The sequence below is a fragment of the Petaurus breviceps genome, unplaced genomic scaffold, assembly GCF_028583685.1.
Source record: "Petaurus breviceps papuanus isolate PSGF00001 unplaced genomic scaffold, PetGlider_PUasm1.0 173, whole genome shotgun sequence".
Lineage (NCBI taxonomy): Eukaryota > Metazoa > Chordata > Mammalia > Diprotodontia > Petauridae > Petaurus > Petaurus breviceps.
Window position 1 is genome coordinate 7044623 of NW_027185759.1, and position 12709 is coordinate 7057331.

Genomic DNA, 12709 nt, shown 5'->3' on the forward strand with positions numbered 1-12709 from the left:
TACTAAATATGGTACTACAGCATCAGTGGGAACCTTGGATAAGTTAAAAGGATTTAAATATTTGACTATAGGAAATTGGAGGCAGAATTTGCTGAAGCAATTGATTCATTTACATAAGCAAAACACTGGGAATATCACTAACAATAGAAAACAATAGTGTTTTGTGCATGTTCAGCCTCCCACTTGGCCTGTTTTCCTCCCTGCCTCCAAACAGTTTGGCACCACACTGCAAGGAAAGCCTACACAACACTGTGGGCTGCCAGAGAATGAGACTGAGCCTAAGTTTGCTCTTTTCCTGAGCAATAGTCTTCCTGTTAGAAAACTCCAGGGAGTGTGGAGACACACGAGGGTGAGGATTTCCCTAACTGATCCCAGAATTCTCCTGGATAAGCAAGGCCTTTGCTTCATGACTTTGAGTATATGGAACATATTCTAGGAAGACCTGAGCAATAATCCATTTTCTGCTACTTACTAGATATGGGTGATGATAGAGAGATTTTCATTCATTTATTTATTTATTTATACTACTCTGATGCTTGCTTTCTCTATCTGTGAAATGAAAATAGTAATGCCTTTATTGCCTGCCCCAGAAGACTGTTGTAAGAAATAAATGACGTAAGTAAGTAAAATGCTTTGAAAACTTTAATTGGAAGGAAACACCAGTGGTAGTGTTGTTGATGGTTTCATACTTTAATGTTTTTTACATCCTTATATGTCAATGGGAACCAGGTGGTATAGAGGATAAGAATGGTGGATTTGGAGTCAGAAAGACTCAAGTGCAGATTCAGATTCAGACACTTACAGTGTGACCCTGGGTAAGTCAATTCACATCTTTCTGTCTCAGTTTCCTCCTCTGCATAATGGGGATGATAATAGCACATACCTCTCACAGTAATTGTGAGAATCAAAGGAGATATCAGTCAAACAGTACTAAACCAATTGTTATTACCATAATCCCTGAAGAGACATACGTTCTGTCCTTTGTGGATGACCAAGTGGGCAGATGCAGGATTTTTTCTAGATTTTAGTCACTTTGAGAATTTACAGAGAAGAGTGCTAGGTGTGTTCAGAAGGCCTGAGTTTAATATTACCCTAAAATGTGACTGAAGGCCAGTGAGAGATAAGGACAGGAGGCTTACAGTTATTAACGTCCACAAACTAGAGGCCCTTGCAATGAGACAAACAAATAGCCTAACATCACAGATATCATGGTACAGTCAAATGTACCTGCTAAAGAGAGGTGTTTTGACATTTACCAATAAAAGGTGAGCCAAGCATTGGAAAATTTACTGTAGGATCATGTGCCCTTCCCTCCTCCCCTGGCCCCACTCACCTACAATATAGGCATTCATTACATGCCAAAATGCAGATAAATGACCAAATGTTTCACTGGCTCCCTACTGCCTCTAGATAAATACAAACGGCATTTATGGTCCTCTTTAATGTAGCTCACACTTACTTTCAAAGCTTTATTTCACATTTTTGCTGTTCTCACAATCAAAACTTAATCCCAAACTCTTTCGCTGCTATTGCAGGTCAAAGTATTTTCTCCCATTTCCATGAACTCATGAATGCCGTCCTCTGTGCTTGGAAGGAAGTCTCTCCCTCTGTAAGAATTCTTTCCCTCCTTCAAAACACAATTCTGGTGGGTTTTCCTCTGTGAGGTCTTTTCTCAAATCTCTTCAGCCAAAAAAAAAACATCTTCTCTGTGTTACCTCTCAATGGGGTGCTTTGCCTCAATCTCTCATTTATTCACTTGCTTGTATTATGAGAAAGCCCATGTCTTATCATCTTCCCCATTCCCATGAAGAACACAGGATCCTCAAAGTCAGGTAATATGCTGGCTTTATATTCTCAGTGCCTAGCATCTCTCCTTTTATGTGGTAGGTGCTGCTAAGTATGTGTTTGCATAACTTGAATGTGTCCAGCTGTGTACAAAACCCTGGAAGCTGTTGAAGATACAAAATGATTAGAAAGGGATTCCGTGTTGTCAGATTTGGTAACACCTGCAAGCTGTTTGACCCTGGGTAAATCCTTTAATCTCTCAGTGCCTCAGTTTCCAGAAGGCTCAAATGAAAAATTCTGTATAAAAGGCAGTAAAAACTCTAAATCACTGAAGAAATGTTTATCATTATTGATTTTATTATTGTAAGTCAATCAAAAGCATTTGTGAAGCACACATCAGGCAATGTGCCAAGTGCTGAGTATATAAAGAAAGACAAAAAGGCAATTCTTACTCTCAAGGAGCTCTGTCTCATGAGGGAAACAAAGTGAAAATGACTATGGATGAAGAATACACATGAGCATAAATGGCAGATAATCAAGAGAAAGAAAACTCAGAATTAAGAAGGATCAGGGGAAACCTTCTCTTAAAAAATGGGGAGGGAACAAAGACAGAGGAGTAAAGGGAAGAACTCCCCTGAGCTCTACCCCAAATCCTGCCAAAAACCTTTATATAACGACTGAACAAATTCTAGGGCAGCAGAACCTATCAAACCTTGGAGGAAAACAATTTTCCAAGCAAGACAACTTAGAAAATCAACAGCAAAGCGATGGTGCATCAGGGAGAGAGAGGTGCTCTGTTCAGTGCAGGCCTCACTCAGTGGCAGCAGCAGCAGTTTGCAGACATCTCAGCTTACATACTGCAAGGGTTTGGGGTAATGGGTCAGAAGGAGATTTACTCGGTCCTTTTGCTGGTACTGGGATAGGACTCTGATGCATTACCTATACTTAGACCTGGTTCAAAGTCCTGGGTCTTAGTCCCAGTGTGAGAAAGAATAGTAGCACAATAGACCTTGAAGCCATAAGGGAGCAGGGATCAAGGTCAAAGTTTCAAGGCTGAAAAGAGTGCTTGTGGTCACTAACAGGCCATTGCATAGTACAGGAGAGTAGCAAACACACCTATTCTTATTTAATAGCACCTTGGAAAAGTCAAAAGCTTACAGGTCCCCAAAATTACCTGTAAAAACAGTTACAAAAAACAATCTGAAGCGTCAGAGAGTGCCGCCCCCCCATTTGGAAGCAGACCCCCACTGTAACATAGAGTTAAACGTCCAGAAATGGGCTGGAAAATTAGCAAACAACAGAAAACAATTCTGATCATAGAAAGTTACTATTGTAACAAGAAAGATCAAAACACACACTCAGAAGAAACAAAGCAAAAAAAATCCTGTATTTAAAGCCTCAAATATAAATATAACTTTGTCTCAAGCCATGGAAGTCCTGAAAAAATGATTTTAAAATACAATCAGGAGAGGAAAATAAAAAATTGAGAAGACAGATGAGAGTGATAGAAAAAAATTACTAAAAAATATAGTCAACAGTTTGGCAAAGGAGGCACAAAAATACTGAAGAAAATAACACCTTAAAAAAGAATATGCCAAATGGTAAAGTAGGCACAAAAAATATGTTGAAAATAAGAAAGACTTGGGAACCAAATAGGAAAAGTAGTAAAAAAAAATCACTGAAAAAAAGAACTCCTTAAAAGTAAAATTGGTCAAATGGAAAAGGAGGTGCAAAAGCTCGCTGTGGAAAATAATTCCTTCAAAGTTAGACATGGGTAAGTGGAAGCTAACAACACCAACAACAAAGACAGAAGAATGAAAGAAATAGAAGGTGGAATGTGAAATATCTCATTGGAAAAAGAACTAACCTGGAAAATAGATCCAGGGGAGATAGTTTAAGAATTACTGGACTACTTAAAGTCATGTGAAGAAAAAAGACCATAGAGGTCAACTTTCAAGAAATTATCAAGGAAAACTACCCTGATATCTAGAATTAGGGGGCAAAATAGAAACTGGAAGAAACTACCGATCACCTCTTGAAAGGGATCCCAAAATCAAAGCTCCAAGAAATATTATAGCCAAATCTGAGACCTCCCAGATTAAGAAGAAAATAGTTCAAGCAGCCAAAGAGATACAATTTAAATATTATGAATTATAGCCAGTATAACACAAACTTTAGCAGCTTCTACATTAAACAATCTGAGGACTTGGAATATGATATTCCAGGGGGCAAAAGAGTTAGGATTACAATCAAGAATCACCTACTCAGCAAAACTAAATATAATCCTTTGGTGGGGGAGGGGGAAGGAGTGTTGGAATGGACATTCAATGAAATAAAAGATTTTCAATCATTCCTGCTGAAAGGACTAGAGCTGAATAAAAAAAAAATACTTACTTTTTTAAAAACATATTTTTAGTTTTCAACATTTGTTTCCCAAAGATTTTAAGTTATAGATTTTCTTCCCATCTCTTCCCTAACCCCTACCCCAATATGGAAAGCACACTGAATACCCCTTCCTCCAATCTGCCCTCTCTTACATCTCCCTGAGCCATCCCCATTTACTTTCTTGTAGGGCAAGATGAATTTCTCTACCCCATTGCCTGTATAACTTTTTTTTTCCTGGTTGCATGTAAAACACTTTTTCTTTTTTAACAATTGTTTTTAAAACTTTGAGTACCAGATTCTCTCCCTTCTCCTCTCCTCTCCCACCTTTATTGAAAAGACAAGCAATTCAATATGGCTTATACATGTGTAGTAATGCAAACCATTCCCATAGTAGTCATAATGTGACAGACTAACTTTATTTCCCTCCATCCTATCCTGCCTCCCATTTTTTTCTGTTTTCTCCTTTGACCCTCTTTTCAAAAATGTTTGTTTGTAACTACCCTCTCCATTAATTCGTCCTCCCTTCTTTCATCCCCCCTCTCATCCCTTTCCCCTCTACTTTCCTGTAGGGTAAGATACCCAATTGAATGTGTATGTTATTCCCTCTTTTAGCCAAATCCATTGTGAGTAAGTTTGACACTTTTTCTTTCACCTTCCTGCTCGCTCCATTGTAACAGCCTTCTCCTGCCTCCTTTATTTGAGATAATCCACACCATTCTATCTCTTCCCCTCTCCTTCTTACAATATTTTCCTCTTTCACCTCTTAATTTTATTTTTTGATGTCATCGCTCCACATTGAACTCATCCTGTGCCCTCTGTCTATGTATACATGTACACACATACAGCCACCTATTTATACATATGTATATATGTATAAATGTATATACATATATATGTATATATATATATATATATATATATATATATATATATATATATATATGGGGAGAGAGAGAGAGAGAGAGAGAGAGAGAGAGAGAGAGAGAGAGAGAGAATCCCTTCAACTATCCTCATACTGAGAAGTCTCATGAGTTACTAATATTGTCTTTCTATTTAGGAATTTAAATAGCTCAACTTTAATAAGTTTTTTTTTTATGATTTCTTTCCTATTTGCCTCTTCATGCTTCTCTTGCTTCTTGTATTTGAAAGTCAGATTTTCTGTTCAGCTCTGTTTTTTCATAAAGAATGCTTGAAAGTCCTCTATTTCATTCAATGACCATATTTCCCCAAGAAGATTACACTCAGTTTTGCTGGGTAGGTGATTCTTGGTTTTAATCCTAGCTCCTTTGACCTCATATTCCAAGCCCTTCAATCGTTAAGGTAGAAGCTGCTAGATCTTGTGTTATGCTGATTATGTTTCCACAATACTCAAATTGTTTCTTCCTGACAGGTTGTATTATTTTCTCTTTGACATAGGAATTCTGGAATTTGGCTATAATATTCCTAGGAGTTTTCTTTTTGGAATCTTTTTGAAGAAGTGATTGGGGAATTCTTTCAATTTCTATTTTGCCCTCTGGTTCTAGAATATCAGGGCAATTTTGCTTGAGAATTTCTTGAAATATGATGTCTAGGCTCTTTCTTTGATCATGGATTTCAGGTAGTCAAATAATTTTTAAATTATGACTCCTGGATCTTTTTTCCATGTCAGTGGTTTTTCCAATGAAATATTTCTCATTGCCTTCTCTTTTTTTTTTTTCATTTGTTTGGATTTGTTTTATTGTATCTTGATTTCTCATAAAGTAATTCACTTCCATTTGCTCCTATCTAATTTTGAAGGGATTATTTTCTTTAGTGAACTTTTGAACTTTCTTTTCCATCTGGTCAATTCTGCTTTTTAAGGCATTCTTCTCCTCATTGACTTCTTGGACCTCTATTGCCTTTTGAGTTAGTCTATTTTTTTTTTTTTTGCCTTTTGTAGGGCAATTGGGGTTAAGTAACTTGCCCAAGGTTACATAGCTGGTTTTGTGTGTGTGTGTGTGTGTGTGTGTGTGTGTGTGTGTGTGTTAAGTGTCTGTGGCCAGAACCTAACTTAGGTCCTCCTGACTCTGGGGCCAGTGCTTTACTCACTGCACCATCTAGCCCCCCCTGAGTTAGTCTATTTTTAAGGTGTTATTTTCTTCAGTCAGGCTGTTTACTTGTTTTTCATGATTTTCTTGCATCCTTCTCATTTCTCTTTCCAATTTATCCTCTACTTCTCTTACTTGATTTTCAAAATCCTTATTGAGCTGCTCCATGCCCTGCAACCAGTTTATATATATATATATTTAGAGGTTTTTGATGCAAGAGTTTTGACTTTTTTGTCTTTTTCTGGTTCTATGTGTTGATACTCTTCTCCCTCCCCCCCAAAAAAGAAGATTCGATAGTCTGATTTTATTTCCTCTGTTAGCTCATCCTGCCAGCCAATTATTTGCCTTTTGAGCTCTTTGCCATGGCAGAATTCTGCTTCCAGAGTGGAGAGTGCTGTGTTTCAAATTTATTGGGATTTGAGCAGCTATTGTTGGAGCTTTTTCCAGGTACCTGTCTCAGAATTATGAGGACTTTCTCTCCACAGCTTCTATAAGCTCTGCTGCCAGCCCTCCTAATGCAAGGACCACCAACCACGACTAACATCCAGATCCTAGAAGGGCAAAGCAAGAGAATCCTGCCTCAGTGGCAGGAAGAGATTTCTACAAATGTCCTCTGGGTAGCCACTTGATCTCCTGATGATCTGTAGGCCTAGATTCAGAAGCAGCAGCAATGGCAACTGCTGCCATCACCTCTGCCATCCCTGGGGGGTCAGTGCCCAAACACCCTCTTCTCTCAACCAGTTCCAACAAAGTTCCTTCACTTACCTTTTACTTTTTCTTTGGCATTTATGGGTTGAGAAGTCTGGAAACCTCCACAGTTGCCAGTGATTCACTCTCCTGAAGTCTGGGCTGCTGGTTGAGGCCACCTTGGACTCCTCACAGCTCATGCAGGAATGTGCTCCAGTCCCAGCTTGGTGCAATAAACCCTTCCTGTTGACCTGCCAGGCTGCCTTCAGCAAGAGATTTGTTTCTCTCTATCACTTTGTCAGTTCTGTGGCTCTAAACTTTGTTTAGAGTTATATTTTACAGATATTGGAGGTGGTTGGAGTGGGAGCTCAAACAAGTTCCTGCTTTTACCCCCACCATCTTGGCTCTGACCCCCCCCACCCCACAAAGAAAAAATCACTTCCAAATACAAGATGCAAAATAAGCATAAAAAGGTAAATGGGAAAGAGAAGTTATAAGGTATTCAATAAGGGCAAAATGTTCATATTCCTACATGGTAAAATTATATTTATAACTCCTAAAAACTTTCTTATTGTTAGGCACTTAGAAGAAGTATACATAGTAAAAAATCAGAGGATAAGTTGAATATGATGGTATGATAATCTAAAAAATAATTAAGGGTTGAAAAATAAAAATACATTGGTAGAAGCGGAGAATAAGAGATAGAATGGGATAAATTATCTACATAATAGTATTGAAAGAGATTTTACAGTGTAAGGGGAAATGGGGGAAGTAGAGAGGTGACTATATGAACATTATTCCCATTGGAATTGGCTCAAAGAGGGAATAATATACACACTCATTTGGGTATAGAAATCTATTTGACCATACAAGAAAGTAGGAAGGGAAGGGTATAAGAGAACTAGGTGGAGGTGAGAGAGGGGAGGGCAGTTTGGGCGAGCTAAAAGTCAGAAGCAAGATACCTTTGAGTATGGACCAGGTAAAAGGAGGAGAGAGGCTCCAAAAGATATAGCGCTGTTAGAAGGTAGACTTCCTCTTTCTAGCAAGTCCGATGTCAGACCGCGTAAGATTGTGCGAGTGATCAGTGGTCAGAGAAAGGGTGCCTTCTCCATCTTCCATGGCCACATGAAGCACAGGAAAGGGGCTGCCAAGCTACAGGCTATGGACTTCGCAGGGAGGCATGGCTACATTAAGGGTATAGTAAAGGACATAATCCATGGTCCTGGCCAAGGGGCTCCTCTTGCAAAAGTAGCTTTTTGGGATCCTTACTGATTTAAAAAGAGGACAGAGTTGTTTATTACTGCTGAAAGCATCCATGCTGGCCTGTTTGTGTACTGTGATAAGAAAGCTCAGCTCAACATTGGCAATGTCCTCCCAGTTGGTACTATGCCTGATGGGACCATAGTGTGTTGTCTTGAAGAAAAACCTGGGGACTGGGGTAAGCTTACCCGGGTATCTGGAAACTATGCTACAGTGATTTACCACAATCCTGAAACCAAGAAAACATGAGTGAAGCTACTATCAGGCTCTAAGAAAGTGATCTCCTCTGCTAACAGAGCTGTGGTTGGTGTTGTTGCTAGAGGAAGTCATATTGACAAAACCATCCTTAAGGCACGTCGTGCCTATCACAAATAAAAGACCAAGAGAAACTGCTGGCTTCATGTCCAGGGTGTGGCCATGAATCCTGTGGAATATCCCTTTGGATGAGGTAATCACCAGCATATTGGAAAACCATCCACCATTTGAAGAGATGACCCACCTGGATGAAAGATTGGTCTCATTGCTGCCCAGCATACTGGTCAACTCCTGGGTACCAAGGCTGTACAGGAGAAGGAGAACTAAAGTACAGAATCTTGACAATAAAAATTATTTTGGAAAAAAAAGGAGAGAGAGAGAGAAAGTAGGATTGACTAGGATAAACAGTGGAAAAGAGATTCAGGGCAACACATAGGTGTTAATCATTGCTGTGGAAAAAATTCTAGTGAGTTGCTCTGAAAAAGACAATTTCTCAAACATACAGAAATTTGAGTCAAATTTATAGAAATAACAGCCATTCCTCAATTGACAAAAGGTCAAAGCATATGAACAGGCAGTTTTCAGGGAAACTAATCAAAGCTTTCTTTAGTTATATGAAAACAATGTTCTAAATCATTATTGATGAGAGAAATGCAAATTAAAACAACTCTGAACTACTACCTTACACTTGTCAGATTGACTAAAATGACAGAAAAAGAAAATGACAAATGTTGTTGGGGATGTGGGAAAATTACAATGTTAATGCAATATTGGTAGAGTTGTATACTGATTCAACCATTCTGGAGAACAATTTGGAACTTTGCCCAAAGGGCTATAGGACCTTGCATACCCTTTGACCAAGCAATACCCCTATTAGCTCTGTATCCCAAAGAGATTTTTTAAAAAAAGGAAAATGAAAAGGACCTATGTATGCAAAAATATTTATAGCAGCTCTTTTAGAGGTGTCAAAGATTGGAAATTGAGAGTGCATACATCATTTGGGGAATGGATGAACAAGTTGTTGCATATGATTTTGATGGAATACTTCTGTCCTTTAGAAAATGATGAGTACGATAATCTCAGGAAAAGAAAAACATCATGTAAAGACTTAAATGAACTAGTGCAAAATGAAATGAGCAGAACCAGATAAACACTGTACACAGTAACAGCAGTATTGTATGATGATCTACCATGAACAACTTAGCTTTTCTCAGCAATACAATTATCTCAGACAATTCTGTAGAACTTACAGTGAAAGCTGCTAGCCATCTCTGGAGAAAGCACTAGTAGAATCTGAATGCAAACCCCAAATACCTTTTGATTTACTTTATTTTTGTTATTGTTCTTGTGTTTTTTGTCTGTTTTTTTTTTTCACAAAACGACTAACATGGATATGGGTTTTCCATGACTATACATGTAAAACCAAAATTTTTTGCCTTCTTAATGCAGGTAAGGGTAGGCAGGGAAAGAATTTGGAATTGAAAATTTGAAAAAAAATGTTAAATTGTTTTTTTACATGTAATTGAAAAAAATAAAATATTAAGTGAGATTTTTTAATTAAAAGATTAAAAAAAAGTTTTTGCTTGGATTAGAAGAAAACCAAAGAAACCAGGAGGTATAGATGATGAGGGAGAATATCCCAGCGATGAGACATAGCCAGAACATGTCCAGAGTCAAGAGATGGAGTGCCTTGTTTTAGAAACAACAAGTAGACCGATATCATTAGAATTGAGAGTATCTAGGGCAGGGAGGGCATTTTGTGATCGATTGGAAAGAATCAATCATATCCAAAGTTGTTATGCATACCAATATACCAATAGTGAATCAGTCAGTGAAATGGTTATTATATCCACTGATAAAGGACTTCTGAGAAGGAATTGCCCCTGTGAAGGAAGGGCTTATTCTCCCCTTTGTCTTAAACTTCTGCTTCATCGAACAAATGATAGCCATGTGGACTTCAGAAGGAGTTTCCATGAGCATTGGTGGCAGTGCCCACCTGAGCCAGCAGTGATGTCTCTGGAACTGCTGTAAATGATTTCAAGATCCATATTGGGAACTGAAAGACAGAGAAAAAACAAACTAAACTCGTTGATGGAAGATACCTTCAAGATTTCTCAAAGACACTGATCTCTTGAGCCCAGTCTGTGAAGCAGCAAGCATTTGTGAAATGCTTATTTTATGCCAGATACTGTGTCAAGTGCTAGAGATACAAAGAAAGGAAAAAGAAAGCAGCCTATGCTTTCAAGGAGCTCACAATCTAATGAGGAAATGAACTATGCTTAATGATAACTTCATGAAGTCTCCACAAAGGAACAAAAGGATTTCCATGAACCAAAAGCTGTAATTTATACCTTTGGCACATAGGTTCCTGATTGAGCCCTCCACTACCATTTACTATAACTTTGATTATATTAATATACATATTATACATTAATTATATAGAATATATTATATACATAATATACACAATTATATATAACATAATATAAATATATATATAATAAAAATAATACATAAAATATACTATTTTACTCAGGATTTTGTGTATACAAGGGGATAATTTTTCACTATTTGGAGTGGAACAGATGATTTTTAACTTTCTTATTGCTATATACTTTCTTTATAAATACCTTTCTAAAAGTTAATTAAATTTGGCTAATAATCAGTAGAAAGTATACTAGCAGGCTGTCCTAAAAATAATATAAAAATCATCTCCCCTCAGGGTTACCCCTAGAACATTAAGGGGTAACTCATCAGTGACCCTTTGGAGACTCTGAGTACTAGTTTGGATTGTGGAAATACACCCAGCTTGATTGTTACATTATCGTTCTACTGAATGGGGGTATCTCAAATATCTTCCTTTGTTTCATGCAATCTTTTGTAATCATCAGCTAATCCTGAATAAAATCCAAATGTGTGTAGAGAACTGCAGTGTGCTATATGTCCTGAGCATTGTTGAAGCATATAGCAGTAGGGATTGGGAAGAACATGGGGAGGACAAGAAAGAAATCAGGGAAGTGAAAAAAAAGAGACGGCAGGGAAAGTCCTTCCCTTAAGAAGCTTAACATTCCCATTTGCAGAGTCTGAACTGTAGGAGGGAAGGTGGGAGTTGAGATCAGAGAGGCTGGAGATAAGCTACAATCTATTGCTTCATCCTTTGCTGGAACCAGAGAAGGGCTTGTCTCATCTCCTGGCAAGACTCCTTCACTGAACCATTCAAAAAAATACAGATTCACACCATTCTTCTCCTCCTCCGGTACCCAGACTTTGTCCCACCTACCCATGCATGTTTATTAGTTGCACAGTTTCATCCCCAGAAAAGCAAGTTTTTCTGCCCTCTCCAGCTTTGTCCTTGATTTTTTTCTAAATCATGCCTGTAGTCAATTCACCCTGGAATAGTCCCCAGCCCAAATCTGAATTTTTGCAATGGCCCTGGAGGCACATTTGCTAATATATCCCTCTTTCCTGATCAGGCTGTCCCCTGGGTTCATTAAGGTTCTCCTTCTCTTACTGTGTCAACCCTTTCCCCAAACCCTCAACGGAGCACACACTTGGTAGGAGAATGGTACCCAAAGCCAGTACAATACCGAGAATAGAATTGAAAACCCTGGCAGGGGACTATACCTCCTTCCTGAAGCTTGGAGACATAGCATAAAGCTACTAAGCTCTGGGTGTACCAGTGGCTAAGAGACATTTCCCATTAGCACACATCCAGCTGCCAGTATCATACCCTTTACAAAGGCATAAAGGAGCCTCCATGTGCACATCATGGTGGGGCTTGGCCTCAACATCTCTCATCAGGTGATCATATGTAACCAGCCACCAATGATATTGTAAATGGAGGGGGGAATCATCTCACCCTTCTGATGACTGGGTCTTAACTCTCAGTGGATTCAGGGAAGAGACGAGTGTGTGTGTGTGTGTGTCTGTGTGTGTGTGTGTGTGTGTGTGTGGTGGTGGTTGTGAACTGATGCCCCAAAAAAGCCAGGCATTCATTAGGGCAGACTGACCTACTTTCAGAACCTGTCTTACAGTACAAATATCACAACGCCCAGGAGGCCAGAATAAACATCAGCATGTATTATTCCTCTAGCCTGTCACTGGCAGAATAAGGTGACCCTGACCCTTATTTGCCACACCCTGGCTCTTCCCAGATTAAGTTACAAAGCTGATTACCTTCCTGAAGCAACTGTTTAAGAATGAGTACTGAGAACCCTCAGTGGGCCACCATACTGCCTTCAGGTATAAGGCATCATTAACAGAGAGTAGGA

At 38.7% G+C, this 12709-nt stretch overlaps 1 long non-coding RNA gene and 1 pseudogene across 1 annotated transcript; one reads left to right on the forward strand and one right to left on the reverse strand.

Annotated features, from left to right (window-relative positions):
* Positions 1–6906: 6906 nt before the first annotated feature.
* On the forward strand, positions 6907–8690 carry LOC138157593 (large ribosomal subunit protein uL2 pseudogene; annotated as a pseudogene).
* Positions 8691–9754: 1064 nt separating this feature from the next.
* Positions 9755–12403, reverse strand: LOC138157827 (uncharacterized). Its single transcript, XR_011167471.1, has 2 exons — positions 12298–12403; positions 9755–10494 (listed from the first exon to the last, which is right to left on the reverse strand). It is a non-coding gene; the product is annotated as an uncharacterized lncRNA (long non-coding RNA).
* Between the last annotated feature and the right edge of the window lie 306 nt (positions 12404–12709).